Genomic DNA, 17481 nt, shown 5'->3' with positions numbered 1-17481 from the left:
TTGCTGTAGTTTCAAAGCCGCGTCCATGAGGCTCTTTGGGGTTTCAAAATATGAAAGGTGGTTAATACCTTGGCACTAGCATCAATATTATCGCCAAAAAATCTCTCAGAATGACTGCCTCTCGACCTGGAGCGTGTAAACCTTTTGGGTTGAGCACTCATAGCGCTATGTATACGCAGTGTAATGGCATCCAGGAGCGTTGATGTTGAAATTGGATGGAAACATTAACAAGAGACGATTGTAGCCTTAGTAAGACCGATGGAGGAAAGGAGGTGCAGAGGGTGTCGTCACAGGATAGGAAACCTTACAAGGCAAAAATATACATTTGGCTTGCTGCATTACACTAGGGATAACAAAACCCAATTATCTCAGGCAGACTAGGTGATTATTTGTCTCAAACCCGATAAAAATGAAGATCGATTACCAACCTGATCGGCATAGCGTCAGGAGTAGCAGAGGGCACCCTGCAATGTATGCACTAGACACGCAGCTTCGCATGTTACAGGCGCACGAAACATTCGATTGGCGCAGGCACGCGCTGCAGGAACTAGGGGCGACAGGAGCACGTTGAGCCTCGCAGAGCAAGAAATAAATTATGCACCGTAATGGCGCCACTTTATACAGAGCGGCGACGCGATGGCTGCGGGGTGTTCGTTGCGGAAGCGTCGCGTGAGCTTCTTAGAGAAACAAAGTTACGACGGTAAAATAGCGTCATCTCAGAGCACGCGCTGACTTCGACCACCTCGCAAATGAAATAAACGAACGAAATCAGGTATGTGGATTCACTGCATTTGCGGCGAGGCGTGCCTGTCAAACAAGCAAAGGGAACTGAAGCGGGGAAAATGCTCCTGCAGTTGACGTTGCTAGCACTCTTTCTCTTTCGCGTGTATTGGCGATACCTAGGAACGTTGTTTTTGTCTGAAAAACATATGGTCAGGAACACCTTGTCCAATACGTCAGGAGGCATTTCGATCAGGTGTTCCCAAACGCGCTCAAAAATGTTCATGTGCCCTGAAAGCAAACGAGGTTGCAAAAAAAAGATGGAAACTAAAGTGTAAAACTTGTCGTTCCTAGTGGCGTTTGTTTATTACATCCTCGTTGTTCTAAACAAAAACTTCCTTCGCGATCGCTATGAGTCTTTTGTGACCATGCTGCCATTTTTCTTGCACTAATTCGACACAGGCAGGCCATATAATGGGCGATAACTTCAGATTTTATGTTACATTTAAATATAGGCCCTTCCAGGTGACATAATTCTAGTTCTTGAGCAGGATTATTCCGTAAGGCAGACATTACTTGCATGATAAATCCAAACACATATTAAACTAATTAACAGAAATCCACTAATTATATTTTAAACTAATTACTTTATCGCGTCTAACCTCTTAGATTCCTTAGTACCCAATTGGACACATTGCTTTCAGTACCTTTCAATATTAGTTTAGCGCAAATTATATAAAATATCCAACACGAATTTTAAGTCTAAAGCATGTGGATCTGTGTGAAGGCTGTGTAGACGCATTGCTGCTGTAAACGTTTGTGAGGATTCCCTTCAGTTCATTCTTGACCGTTGGGTCGTGACAGACGGCAAAAGACAATAATCATGTACGTTTTGATAACTGTGAGTTCACACAAAAAGATTGGGCCAACATCAACAAGCCATGTTACCCCGTGATCTTAGATCTTCATGTGTTTTTTAGGAATAAGAACCGTTTTCATGACAAAATGTAAAGCATATGGTTACTTTCGCAATTTACATGGGGATGCTGTCTACAGCCTAGAAAAGGCGCATTTAAGCAAAGAAAATGGTGTTTGTCACGTCCATAATATACCAGTCGGAAATAAGAACCTACTTGAAAAGTTATTGTGCCCCTGAGTGGGCTTCAGGCCTGAGTAGGGCATAGGAATGTACGAATTGCATTCGGTGAGCTTGCAAAGCGTATCCAGTTGGATTTAATTACCAGAATGACGCAAGCGGGATCGTATGCACCATCAAACTTGCCCTAAAATTGCATTGTCTTTCCAGTTACTTTTCCATGGAAATGCTCTTTTATTCACTGAAGCTTAAGAGTAACCGGAACGCCCATGTATTTATTTCCACCATTTTGGGAAATATTATCTCGAAGCTGCTGTCCTTCTGAAAATAAATTTCAATTAGAAACGTCTTTTTAGCTCACCCGATACAATTCGTCAATTGCAATATGGGCCATGGAGTAATTAATTAGGCAGATAATTGCTGAATGTCAGTTACCTAGTTGAGCATGTCTTTCTATTTCCCGTTTTAGTGATGTACGTCTCTTCAAATGACCCAGCTCAAGGACAAGAAACATGCTATCTGCCACATGCAATTTTAAAACATTTCATACATCTTAAACAATATCACCCTCTGTAAGAAATAGACTTATATAGCGATCCGTACTACCCCTACAGATGTGCCAGTGACTGGCTCTGTCCTCTACACAATTACACGTCGAAGCAAGAAGTGGTCACTAAATATTCTTGCTGCAACAAATCGAGCGCATGATTTGTCTATTGAACGGAGGCTTTCAGTGCTTTCCTTCCCAGGATGTGGCGCGACTGCTCGGTCAGATTTTGTCCTATGCAGAGGGCAATTATGCAGATCATGTGGACCTTCCTATCATGCACATAACAGGCTATGCTACACAAAAGTACTAAACAATTTTAGCAAGTTATCAGCCCTAAATCTTATCCGCTTATATCACTCTGCGATGACCTCAACTTTCCCGTGCGAAACGAGGACGTCACTGAAATACTGAACTTTGCCTTCTCCTCAGTGTTTACCAGATTATCCCTACACTGATCACCATAAGATGCCTTGGCAAAACATTTGAAGTCAAGAGCATGATTTAAAATAATCGAGTACCTGAAACTAACATCGTCAGCGTGAATCGATTGCATCAATTAAGATATCCTAAAAATTCAGAATACATTTCCGGCGCTCTTCTATGGCACGTTTTCGAACAACAATCCCTCGGGACCGGCATGGTTCCTGATGTCTGGAAGGTTGGCAAATATCTCCTATGCAGAAAAACGGCCCCTAATCATCGCGAAAAACTTATCGTCCTATATTGATTACAAGTGTGCCTGTACAATAATGGAGACACATAATTAATTCACACATCATAAAATTTCTATTTGTAATTTTCTTCAATCCCTGCCAACATGGATTCATAAAACATCACTCATGGTCTACCCAACTAGCCCTGTTCGTTAATGATATCGGCTCCAGCCTAGACATTAATGTACCCGTCGACGCACTCTTTTTAGATATTGAGAAAACGTTTGGCATAGTTGCTTACCAATGCCTCCTACTTGAACTCTCGCATATAAACCTTAACCCACTTATCCTTATCTGGGTGCGTGACTTCCTCGTTCATCGTCACCAGTTTGTGTGAGCTAACAGCCATGCGTCTCGTAATACATCGATTGTCTCAGGCCTGCCACAAGGCATGGTTCTGGGTCCCTTCCTTTTCATAATTTGTATAAATAACCTTCTCAGTAATATCTCTCTAACATTATTTTATTCGCTGACGTATGTGTTATTTACCGCAGCATCAACAAAAACCTGGACACTACCAAACTGCAAAATGACCTGCGTCACGTCGGCAAATGGTGCTACATGTGGTTGATGTCCCTCAATACAAAGAAAACTGCGTTCATTCCCTTCCACTGTCAGTACTCGTATTCCACTACATGTTACACAATTTACGGTTCCCAGATATCTTCCTTAGACTCATATAAATATCTTGGAGTCTGCCTATCTCGTGATGTTACGTATTCATCTCACATAATTAACGTCACAAATGATTGTAACTGCACCTTCGTTTATGAGCGTCGGAACTTGCATCACACCCCGATCTCTGTGAACGTACCAAACACTGGTACCAAACGTACCAAACACTGGGACGTACCAAACACTGGGACGTCGAGTGTAGGACGTACGTACGTCCTACACTCGACTACGCCAGCACAGGTTGGAACCCCCATCAGATAAACCTTTCAAACATGTTGGGATCAGTCAAAATCGCGTTTCAGGGATCATTTACTCAGAACACTCCTATCTAACTAGCGTCACAGCACTAAAATATCAGGCCACCCTTTCCAGCCTTGTACGGCGCCGCAAAATTTTGAGGCTTTCCGCACTTCACAAATTTTATTTCTCGTCCATGAACCCCGCTGTCATCACTCCCGCTCATCGGGTATCGCTTCGTATGAGTCACCAAAAAGCCTCTCATCTCTCAGATGCCCACACTTCTGCGCATACGAGTTCATTTTTCGTCCAAACGGTTAAACATTGGAAGAAGTTATCTGTAGATGCTGGAAACAATACCAACCATGATAAATTTGAAGGGTTCTAGTAGACATAATTAAATAGTGTTATGCCTTGCTAGCCCTCTTCAGGTTCTAATATACGGCGTTGAAATCTTTATAGGTACAGCTCAAGTGAAGTAAGGCTTCTTTAATGCGGTAAATGTTACACAAGTCCATATTTATTTATTTACTGCGACATGAGTTGTATACACTACTTATTTGTATTTGTTATTCATAGTTAGTTTGCATTCTTGTATATAGTGTTTTTCTTGTTGTTGAGTTCTTTCTATGTAAGCTTAACCATTCCTCATGGAAAACCCCCAGCACAGGTAATTTCAGGTACATAAAAAATAAATAAATAAACAAAGTTTCTCGCAATATTATCTCGAGAGAAATCTGGCGTCATTGTCTATAGCAGTTTGCTAACAGCCGCTGTACTGTCATTGAACGGACGGTATCTGCTCGTGCGAGGCTTATGCTCGCTGGTGCTGAGCAACAGGCTGTACTTAAAACGTGGGTGTGGCGGCACACATAACGCATTCCGAAAAAATGATCTTCATAAGCAGTTGTCCTTCTCCCATGTTACATATATCGATTAAGTTTACTCACCTGCAGTGCATAATGAAGCACTAAAGAAAACCAGAACAGCAAGAACAGGAGACAAACTGTCCCAAATCGAGCGCGGACCTTGTCGCCTTGTCTGTCCTCCAAACTCAGCGGCCTGCCGATACTTACTTTTCATTTGTTTGTAAACACAAGAACAAGTCACCATAATTAAAAGAATATGTTTCTGTGTAAAGTTCAAGGTGATTTTTACAAGCGCCTCTATTACAAAATTTGCCGCTGTGACCTATGCATTGATGCTAGTCAGGCACGCTTTCAAGGAGCCTTGGCTTTCCGAGAATGATGTCAAGCCGAAGCCCGTGTATACAAGAGCGTTTGAGTGTCACTTTTTTCTCTAGGAAATAGTGTGACGAACTCTACGACGTAAACAGTGTAATAGCAAAGTGTGCCGATCACGCTGATAGCGCCATCAAAAGTGTGCCAGCAGAAACTATAATCCGGGGCCGCCTGGGTCACGTGGTGGGCGTACGAGTGGCCGGCCGCCTCGTCTGGTAGCCATGTATTCGCTAAGCTGCAAAACGCGGTGGGGAACACGAACCATTATTAGCACAGTTCTCGCCAATAGGGTAAAATTGCGAGTACCATGTGTGTCTTTGCATGGTAGCTATTTGAGTTACTTTCAGAAAGCTTCATTTAGCTGCGATCCAAGCATGTGCGAGGGAACTCTTGTGGCTTCGACGGGGCGGCCGGACGGAGGACTTGCGGCATGAGGCCTAAAGGGCCAGGGCGCACAGCGCCGCAACAAAAGAGCCGGACTGCTCAAGTCACGGACCAGGCAAAGAATCATTTTATTTCAGCGAGGGGAAACGTAGCAGGCAACATACAGCGTTTGACGCTGAGCGGCGCACTGACGTAAACGATTTGGAACTGAAACTGGAAGCCAACACAGGATACCACATCACCTCTCCCTTGAGAGAAAATGGGCCACTCGCTCTCCTCGCAACAAAGCAAGTCAAGCGTTAAAGTAAACACATGTTAGCACTGTAACACGCTTGTTTTATGATGACTTCTTTATACAATAGAAAATGGCATCTTTGGCTTCCCCTTGTTGAGAGAAACGCACAACACGGAGTGAAAATAAACATGATTGCACTACAGTTGTGAAAAGTTTCAGTACCCGTCTTGGGAAGACGATGAGATGCACGCTTGCACACAGATCACACATAAAAAAGTGTTCACCGAGTACAAAAAGTAGACAGTTCGAACATCTGTGCGCCCCCTGGGACAGCACTGATGGGTGGCTCATTCGCCCTGAGCCTGACTCGAGGCAGCTCTGTGGCTGTCGTGAATTGAACATTGTGCGTAAAAGCACTTTACAATCCAAGAAATTGGGATAGTCCCCCCGTGAGAACGCTAAAGACCTAAGTAATGTTCAAAAACTTTTTTGGCATGAAAGATAAATTCGTATGACGGTCAGTACCGTAGTGATGATGTGCGCACTGCACGTTTACGCTACAACAAACGTAAGGCATCCCCTATACCAGTCGTAACTGGAAGAAAAGGTGGGAAACTATCATCAAGGGATGGGCAGTCACTGGAGGGACTCCGTTCAGTTAAGGTTTCAAGAAAATCCTCTCGTGCAGGGCATTTCACAAGTTTGGATGCATTCCAACGTTTGCCATTTTCAAGCTTGAAAGCATAGCCACCTACCCTACTGCAAATCTTAAATGGACCCGAGTATTTAGGACCATACGTTCTCGAGTTACGTACTCGGACAAAATCTCTTGGACGAAATTGAGGGCATTTTGTTGCGCGGCAACGGTCCACGTGCGTCTTAACATTTTCAGCGTAGAACCTAATTCGCGTGCAACCACTTCCTTAATAGTTTGGAAGCTGTATTCAGTATCCTGATCCCAGACAAACGATTGCCCTCGAATTAGCAGTTTCTTAAGCAGTTCTACCTATTCAGCGTACTGCGGGATCAGCTTAGCATAGTATCGCGTGAGACCAAGAAATGAATGCAGCGACTTTTTGTCAGTTGGCTGCGGTGCGTCAACAATTCACAGAATTTTGTTTTTCAGCGGCGAAATGTCGTTTACACTGAACCTATGTCCAAGAAAAGTGAGCTCTAGGACACTGTATGCACACTTTGTATTTAGCTCCATGTCAGCAGCGGAGAAATCTCACGGCTTTTCTCGGATAATAAAACAATATGGCAGCCGGACTGTAAGTCCAACTTACTGAACACAGTAGCACCAGCGAGTCGATGGAACAGTACGTCAGCCATCGGTAGGAGAAAGGCGTCTATGGCGATAGCCGTGTTGGGTTCTCTAAGATCGACACGAAGTCGAATGGAATTGCCCTTTTTCCGAACCATGACGAGCAGAGAAATCCACTCGGACGCTGAGATCCGTTCGACGATATCAGCTGATTCCAGCCGTTGGAGTTCGGCGGAAACTTGCTCACGGAGAACCGAAGTTAGAGGACGCAGTTTCGCTGAGACCGGTTGCACCGAAGCTCGGAGACGAACGTCATGGATGAAGCCCTTTACAAGTCCCAATTGTCCTGAGAATAGATGGGCGAACTGCGATGGAGCGTTGTGCGGAAGATAGGGAATCTCAACGCTTGAGTCAGCTGGAACTCCTGACCCTTGTTGGCATGTAGCGGAAACAAGCAGCGTTCGAGCAGGGGACTGTCGATGCGTTCTGTTCCTCGAATGGTAAACTGAAGCGTAATGCCCCACTTTTCCCCACGAATGGCAGGAAACGTACTTGGGTGGACAGCCTGGATCGGATGCGATGTGGTGAGGTTAACCACATCGGTAGCAATGGACTGCGATGTCTCGACTGGCTTCACGGATTTCGGGCCGGGCGCCATGTTGGCCGGCCTCCCCAGGTCGCCACTTTCCGCCATGCCGCCGAGCGCCATCTTGAAGCCGCCGAGTCGAGGGAGTAGAGTGGCGGCAACCGCCATCTTGCGCGCCCGGGCGAGGAAGGTGATGGCTGTAGACGCCATCTTGGCGTTGCCTCGAGACGCTCTGAACAGACGAGCTGTTGAAGAATTAAAGTTCTTTATGAACTTGCTGTATGCCTCGTCCGTTTTTGTGGGCTTTCTTGAGCGGGAGGGACAATTCTTCGTAGAGTAACCTTTCTCGTATTCTTGTTGATGCGACGCCTTGCAGGATTTGGTCGCGAAGAGACTTGTGCCAAACGCCGAACGCGCAAGCAGGCGCTAGCCTTTGTAGCGCGGTGACGAAGTCCTGAAAGATTTTCCCGGGTAGTTGCTTCCTGTCGCTGAAGATAATGCGATGCACCAGGAGATTGGTGCTTTCTTCGGAATGCTGGTCGAAGATGCGGAGAATGTCTTCGAACGTAGGTGTCGGGTCCATTAGATGGCTTTCTTCCTCTCGTCTTGTAGTGCCTCGCTTCCGCTTGCTTCGAGAAACGTGCAAAAGCACCGTTTCCACGTGAGCCACGGTACCGCCGCAGTACCGGGTAGCGCCTGGTAAGGCGGCATGGGGGGTAGGAATGCCATGCTGGGCACCGAGAACAAAGGCGGAGGAGTTGCGGTTGATGGCGGAGACGTAGTTGAGGGGTCTTGCATGCTGGAAGCAGGAGGAGGAGCAGAAGTAGTATGGCAAGGGCACGTAGGAAGCAGAGTAAACGGCTCACCTCGTCGCCAGTTTGTTGTGCTTCGATAGGGCGGCCGGACGCAGGACATACAGCATGAGGCCTAAAAGCCCGGGGCGCGCAGCGCCGCATGAAAAGAGCCGGACTGCTCAAGTCGCGGACCAGGCAAATAATCATTTTATGTCAGCGTGGGAAACACAACAGGCAATTTAGAGTGTTTAGCGCTGAGTGGCGCCCTGACGTAAACAATTTGAAAGCGAAACTGGAAGCCAACACAGGATAGCACAGGAACCTGGTGCGATTTTTTTTTCTGTGCGGTTGCATGGCACGTCTAAAATGCAAGAAAAAAAAAACGATGCCGCTAGTACTTTTCCAACTGCAATACTTTATCATGACTGCACTAACAGGGCAAATTCGATTATTCCCGGCTTGTTATACGCCACAACTTACAACATTTACGCCCAGACGAACATGTCGCCAAAGAATAACACCAGGCGCCAATCTGTGGCCGCGCTTTAACCAACCTCGTAACATCCTTCTGTTTAAGATACGAATAGGGTGCGTTAGTCTGACGCATCACTTTCACTGGAAAGGACATGGGCCTAGGTCTTCGTGTTACCCTTGCGAATACTGCAGTGAAGTGTTTGAACACTTGCTTTTGCAATGCCCTCAGTCTGTGCTACGGAACTGGACTTCCACCTATGGTGGATTTTCCCTCTTTTCTGTCCCTATGTCATGTGTGCCTGTAAGCTCTTCCGCACTCATCTCCTTTTTTTCTGCCTCATTTTTCAGTGGGCGGGCATGTCGACCCATTCGCACTCACTAGACAATTTCCAGACGGGTTCCCTTTATATTTCTGGGGTGCTCATTGGTTGAAATGAGCAGCAGCAGCAGTAACAGACAAGCTGTCTGTTAGCAAACAACAGCGGAGTGTCAACGAACTGGCATTGATCTCTCTTTTAATTTCTCCTTTTTTGCATTGAAATGAAAGTCCTAGTAAAGCGCTAGTGTCATCAAAATTGGCACAATAGTTGCAGCGGCCTCAACGACGGTGCTAGTTTCACCGTCTGGGAGTACTGGGCGTGTCAACGAGAGAACTTTACGTGGATCACCTTACTGACGTCTGGAACAACGATACTTTCATACTACTTGCGTGAATGTCTCGCGAAAGCTGGCTCAAGGCTGCTCCAGCCAACATTTTTTCAATATTAACCGAACTCGGAGCTATGCTTTTGTTTGTGACCTAATTTGTGACTAATACTTTTGAAAAATTTTCCTAAACTCTGTAACGTATTCCCGTGACCTACAAATTTATTTACACTTTTGTGTGCCTAAAAGTTGCTCTAACAGATGACGTTTCTAAAGCTATATGCCTTTTAAGTGCCGAGTAACCGTTTCGTGGTCTTTGTGCAACCACTCCTTCAATCAAAAGAAAAAAAAACCTGCAGCTTTCCGGCAATTCCTTTAAAAACGATGACCTCTTAAGTAGAAAATCTCCTTTCCCCAGTCCGCCAAATTTTCCTTCTTCTCCTAAATGGAAAAAAAAGAATTCCCGAATCGAGAAAAGGGCTGTAAATCAGAGCATTTTTACATTTCCCGTGTGTTTGAATTCAGATGTCATTGGCCCAAAAGTAGGACTTTTTCTTAAGAAGATTCAGCGTCAGGCCAGCTGCGATACAGCTATTGAACTACATGTCAAATCCAGAAGTACATTCATGAGGCAACCTCGGGACCGCTATAAATCAAATGGTAAAATGTGTAAATGGTATAAATGGCAAGCTTCAAAAACTGCAACCATGAAGTTTACAAATTCGTAGCTCTACACCAAGAATGGGCATTCCAGTTCTGTAAACTGCATCTCACAGAGCACTTATAGTGGACCAATTTGCTTAACTAATTTAGAGCTTAAGTGAATTTGCTAATGTTTATGAAGGTTTAGCGAAAATTCTGCTCACATATTAAGTGTTCATTTCATACCAATGTATATTACACAATTTTTCCCGTTTTAGATTAGTTATAGGAGCAGTTTACTGAATTGCGATATAATCTTTCACTGCTTAGTTGCAAAACGGGAGTTTTGCTTTTTAAAATTGGGCCCTTTTCAGCAATGTGTATAAAAGCATTTACGGCCTAAATTAAAATTCCACTTGCTGCAGCCACTATATTGTAGCTCTTCCTTTTTAACTGCTACCAACCAGATCAAATTCTGTTGAGAGGTTGCCCTTTCCATGCATTTAAATAGGAGCACCCTAGCTAAAGCTTCCTGTTAAGTAATGTGAACGGCTTTGTACTGTCTTGTGGTGTAGTCTTTGCGTGGTTTTGATTGCGAAATTTTTCGTAACGTCCTCTGTCGTTGTCGTTTTTTATCAGTGCTCACACGGGACCAAATCAGCGCTCGACTGAAGACCAAGACCGAGGCTGTTTCTTGAGAGCCAAACTTCTAGAGCAGGTCGCGTACATAGGGACCGCCACAAAAGCTCGAAGGCTTAACACGAATTTCGGTAACTCGAAAGCTTTTTCTGAGTCGTGCTTTTGCGCTTTTCGATCACGAAATACTTTTACGTGCTTACAGACTTTCCGCATTCGAAGCAGACGTTTTTCATATGAACTTTGCTCTTAGGCTGAGCCAGATAACGAGAAGCAGAATTTAAAGGACTAAAACGCACAACTGGTATTTTTGCTATGTATACATTTATTAGTGTCACATGTTCTTGGGTACAGCAAAGGCGACTGCTTCACAAGCGACGGAAATAAATTTTCGCGTGGTGCCAAATCAGATTTCACTATGCTACAGACCCCCTGTAAAGCTGGCTTTACTGCCTACATTGCTTGCAGGAAAAAACAACTGCCTTTATATTTGCCGGAACATTAGGCGTTACCGTCGATGGAAGTTTTCTAACAGCTCCTGTTCCGTCATTAGACTTGCGGTATGTAATTGTTCGGGCTTGTGTTTGCTGGTGTTGGGCAAGGCTGTACCTAAAACGTGCGCATGGTGGCACAGAAAACTCATTCTGAAAATGTACTCTACATGAACAGTTTCCATTCACACTTATGTTGCATCGTTCGAATAAGTTTACTCACCTGCAGTGCATAATCAATCACTAAAAGAAACAGACGACAAACTCTCCCAAAGCTAACGCGGACTTTGTCGCGGTGTCTGTCCTCTAAATTCAGTGGCCTGCCGATAATTTTTATTCTTCATTTAATTGTGCATGCAAGGACACGTCCTGATAACTAAATAAAATAGGTTTCTCTGTAATTAAAAAAGGTAAAACTGCGATTTACCAGCTCCTCTATTGCAACATTTACCATTGCGAACCTCGCAAGGATGCTAGCCAGGGGTGCCATCAAGATGTCCTGGCTTTCCGAGAATGATGCCAATCCGAAGCCACCATATCCCTTGTAGTCGCATGTATTCAAGACCGTCTGAGTGTTAGTTTTTCACCTTGAAAATAAATTGTCAGTTTCGCCCGAGGGCGAAGCAGTGAAAGCGTTAGCAAGGTTTAACGTCGCACTGAAGGCGGCTCAGGAGGCTAGCGTGATGCGCGTGCTAGTAGTGTTGCTGGTGTTGCCCCTAGATGGCGCACGAGGTTGCATTGACGGAAACAGGACAGACGTTGCTCGGCGCCGTCAGTGCTTTCGGTGTCCCAATTTCAGCTTGACTGAGCTTGAAGATCAGATTTACAGAACCAGTCATTTTCTGGGTTTGTACCTGGAGTAGTAGAGATACCGCTCTAAAATTGGGACAATCTCTATGACACTGGAACATTACCCGCCCTTCAAACCGCGAAACATTACTATCACCTTGCTATGATAATTGTTACCGGTTCATGTCAGCGTTAAAGAATAACCAAAAGCGCATTACCTGCATCGGAACAGGGCAGTGTTTGTTCAGGAATAAAAACGCGACGGATTGCCATGAGAACATTTCGAACCAGGTTGGGCAAAAAAAAAAATCGGGCATCTAGCAAGAAAGTTTAATGCGAATACCATTCATATAGAGTACTTCACGCCCTTCCCGGGGGCTAAATGTGTATCTATCTAGCTACCTTTCTCCCAAACTATTTTCCCGCAGACGTGTGTCCGGGTGGTCCATGCTCGAATGGGTAGCGAGTCGGGCTGCAAGACTGAGGGCAAGGGGGTTTGAAACTAACCCTGGGACCAACTTGGAATACTGGCGATGCTGCACTGGGTGTGTGGCATGGGTATGTACTGCTCTTCAGCGAATCTTTTTCACGTCGACTTGGAGCACTGTGTACGTGGCCCCCAATCTATGCGGCTCGTCAATGGGGTTATACCAACTTGGGATATCTGGCTGTGTGCCCGTAGGTGTGTGACGCTTGTAAAGGAACGTGTTAACCTACTGAATGCCAACTTCGGTAACTTGGTAATTGCCACTAGGAATGCACGGATTTATGCTGGGAAAAAGAATCCTTCAATTTTTTCCGATGGTCGACGGAATAGAACGCGGGCCGAGCATTGATTATATGGCGGCCTCGGTAGACGGCGCAGCGTGTGCAGTGGCAGCAATGCAGATATATAGGAGCCCGGCTGTATTTCGGCCAACCGAATCTGCAATCAGAAAACCTTTAAAATTTCTCGCGTTCAAGGCAGAATCGAGCCCAGTTCACACGGGTAGCTCAAGAACCGTTACCCGACGCTTCAGCAGACTGCGCCACCACTCGGCATTTGCCATGTTTCAATAAACGTGAATTAGGAAGGAACAGCGCCAACTAAGACGATCACAAGTGGGGAGAACGACACAGGACAAGCGCCACTCGCCGATCTCCCCACTTGTGACCGTCTTAGTTGGCGCTGTTCCTTCCTAGTTCAAGTATGCGCCATCTAGCCCAAATTAATGTTGTCCTGAACTATGTTCAATGAACGTATTTCACGCTAACGCGCGAGCGAGCTGCGCCACGAATGCACAGAATATGTGTCGTTCTTACATGAGCCTCTGGTCATGTTAGGCCACTGGGTATTTGCCAGTAGGTGTGCGGTGAAAGAGGGAACGATTCTCAGCGTTCACACGCCCTGGCGCGCCCCGCATCTCGTCTCGAAGGCTGCTTGCGTCCTTTTCGGCAGTGCCACTCAATGGCACTGTGTGTCCAGCAAAAACCGCGAGAGAGGATCCGAGCTGCCGCACGACGTGTTTCTTAGCACATGCATCGGCGCGTCCGAGCGGTTTCTATAGAGGGTGTCCCAACTATCATGCACCAAGTGTCAAAAATATATAGATGCCACGTAGCTAGACAGGACCAAGAGAATGTTGTTTGCCGTCGCTTTGAGATATTCAGGGTACCTTTTTTGCATTCCCCGTAATTACACCATTCTTCTCAATTATTAATTCAACTTCCCAAATATTGTAATTAGATGAAAAGTGTCAATGACAAAACTGTCGAGCAACTTAAAAACAGCCGATACAGCTTTCTGTTGCTCAATACGTGCTACACGAAAGTTTTTCCGAGCATGAAAGAAGCACGTGAGTACACGCAAAATTGCCGTGCGACTGACTATTCGAGGCACTTTGCGTGTTTTCACGGCCTTTTTTTCACGCTTGGAAAAACACTTTTATGTGGCACGCTCTGAGCAAGAGAAAGCTGTATCAGGAATTTTTCATGTTGTTCTACAATTTTCTCAAACACTTTTCATCTTACATTATTTAGGAAGTTCATTAATTAATTATGACTAATTATGTATTTAGGCGGATTGTGAAAAAGCAACCTGAATATCTCCCTGCGATGGCAAAGAACGTTCTCTTGGTTCTATTTAGCTACGTGGCATTTGTATTTAAATTTTGGTGCATACTGGTTGGGACACCCCGTATTGACTATACCGAAAAATCTGGGAGAAAAAGCAACCGCAATGAACACGTCATTGCAGACAGTTCTATTTCACGTGGCCATCAATATAGAAAACTATCACAAGAATAATGGGCCAATACAGTTGTGTCTAGGAGTAAGAATTCGCACATTCAATGGCCTTCGTGGAGCCCTGTGTGCCTATGCCGATGTTTTACCCGGTTACCCCTCCCTCAAAGTTCCTCCTTCCATCGAGACTTCAAGTTCTCCAAGCTCGTTGTCCAGAATTTGCAAATTGAAGTCCATAATGTACTCTTACCCACCCATATGTTACGTGTTCATTTTATTTTAATGAAAAAAGGCAGCTAGCTCCAAGAGAACATGTAGCACGACGGATGACTGCGCTAGTTGGCAAATGTTCCTAGCCATAAATCGAGCATGAAGACAAGACAGGACGAGAGAGGCGACAAGACTGGCACTCTCAACTCATTAATATGCATTCCATAGGAGTTGTAGAGAATGTGTCTCTGATTGTGAGTAGGAACGCGCGTTGCACCGAGGTCAAACTTGACGTGAACTGAGAGATCGGAAGCACCTAAGCGCCGATGCGTATGACACTAAAGGCATGTGGCGGCTAGGTATACCGTGTGATGCATATTCACTAAATGTGATTGAACGCGAGCGGATAATTTCACGTTTCGTATAAAAAATACGCCTAGGATTTATATTTTTTGTTGGCATTTGAGGGTGACGCCGTTCAATATAACAGTGCGGTTGCGTATGAGGCGTTTTTACATTACTATTGGGGGACTATAGGAAGCATGGTTTTTCTGTGCTGATCGTGAAATTTGCACGACACGCCCAGCCAGAAATCACATGAGTGCCTCGCGTAACCTTGCTTCGAGGCCCTAGTGGTTGGTCGTGGAAATTTAAAACCAACTGCCTTCGCCGTATGCCTGTGTTGATACACCAGGCGTGAAGCGGATATTTAAAGGCTGTGCATAATAATATTCACTGGAAGAGCACTTATAGGTAGACCCTGAGGACTTCCCATTGACGGTGTGGCTTCCACCTAGCAGATGGTAGTACAGTAAATGACATTCTTGAAGGAAACATTTTATTAGCTGCCAAAGGTTTCTAGACTAGTTAGGAGAACTTGTAATGCTGTTGTACGCCAAACACTATTGAAAATAACTTTGAAATCAAGAGAGATGAGTAAAGCTAGATATGTTTAATTTCCCTGCTTATAAATTTCACCACTTATAAACCGACGGGCGCACTCTTTCCACGAGCTAAACAACATTGTTGAGGATGAGGCAAATAATTAGTCTATATGCTGTAATGTCGGAGGTAAATAAGAAGTCATGCTACAACTTTTCCAAAAGTGGCATTCATTGCACAAGGCTGGTATGATAAGGAGGTGGGTGGTTAAGTGCTTTTACAAAAATATTGCTACCTCTTTCCCGACAAGTAGGAAAACTTTAAACAAAAAATAATCATATCAATGTAAAACGTCACTTCCCTACGGTAAATAATTTTCTACAAGTTAACCAGTCTCGCCCATATGCAGAAGGTGAAAGGCACGTTGTAGAATTGTGGTCAGCCATGAATGACCGGATCCAAGTGTAATAATCATTGCCATTGGCTCTACAGGAACTGTGCGGCCAGCAACTTCACGAAGTTGCGAAATCACGGTCCGAAAGTGGAAGCGATGGAAATTGTTGCGCGGTGTATTGTTTTGGAAATGAGATGTGGAGCGGGAAACCGAATGAATTGTGGTTTCTTCCCGATGTGCAATGTCGCTTGGCGGCCTATATTTTAGCAGGATTAGAGTATACTTTGTAAGCGGCGAAAGCGTCGTAGTATTGAAAGTTCCGTAACTCCCTGAGCTGGAGCCCTTTTCTTTTTCTTTAGCGCCTACGCATTGTCCTGATGTCTTTACGTTTAATAGTCAAAGCTATAAATAGCACCCGCCTGATCGCTGACCAACTGTGCCTTAACCGAGTGGTTGAAAATTACATATAACTTATTAATTACAAATTCTCCATATTCTTTTCAAACAAGGCGACTTTGTTGCGCTAAGTGGAAAGAATAAAGAGTGACCACAGCATTTTTCATGTTCCAAATCATGTAAGGCATTTTAGTTTATGCTTGTTTTTAAGGGTGCGCAAATAATGGTTTTCGAGATCGAATCGAATATCAAACGAATAGTGCTACAAACTGATCGAATCAAATTAGATACAGGATACTTTTCTAGTAATGAACAGCAGTTATGACAATCGATATAAACGATATTCACATCCAATTATTCCTAATCTTATCAAGTTTCTGCCATAACTTAGCATGATATAAAGAACTGTTTAATAAAATCTCATATGGACCATAAGGAGTTTCCTTCGCATGCACGGGGCTCTACAGAGAGTGCAAATCATCGCTGAATGGGCTGCAAATTATGGCTACCTAAGTAACACCGTCTGCTGCATTGGGAAATTTATTTATTTATTTATTTATTTATTTATTTATTTATTTATTTATTTATTTACACCTCGAAGGTCCAAATAGGACATTACATGAGGTGTGGGCGCGTAAAAAGGCGGCAATCATGAAGGTGAAAGTAGAAAGATGAGTCGGAACACTCGATGGCAGATCTAAAGCGCGCTGTATCGCGGATGAGTACAGTTTGTCTGGGAAGGCCGTTCTTGTCTCGGGCAGTTCGGACGAAGAATAACCGCGGGAACGTATAGCGGTGCAGTCTTGTGGCTGGATTGCCGAGTTCGGATGGCCCGTTCGACGAACACGATGATCCAGCTGGACCAGCTAGCTGTCACGAGGTATGGAATAAAATAAAACCTGTGGCAGAGACATAGACGATAGATGCGATGACAAGAGGCAAGAGGCGATAGGTCTAGTTTAGATTTTAGTGATGAAACACTAGTGTGATATGAGTAATCTGAAAGAATAAATCTATCAGCACGGTTCTGAACACACTCAAGGGCTTTAGTGAGATTAGTTTGGTAAGGGTCAAAGATAGCACATGCATATTCAAATCTTGGTTGCACAAGCGCTATATAGGCAACTGATTTCACGCGTGGTTGTGCCATGAAGGGATTACGGCGAGGATAACGAAGAATTTTGTTACCTGAATTAATTATGTA

This window comes from Dermacentor andersoni, chromosome 11, assembly GCF_023375885.2.
Source record: "Dermacentor andersoni chromosome 11, qqDerAnde1_hic_scaffold, whole genome shotgun sequence".
NCBI lineage: Eukaryota > Metazoa > Arthropoda > Arachnida > Ixodida > Ixodidae > Dermacentor > Dermacentor andersoni.
The sequence above is the reverse complement of the archived record's forward strand: the minus strand, read 5'-3'. Positions refer to the sequence as shown.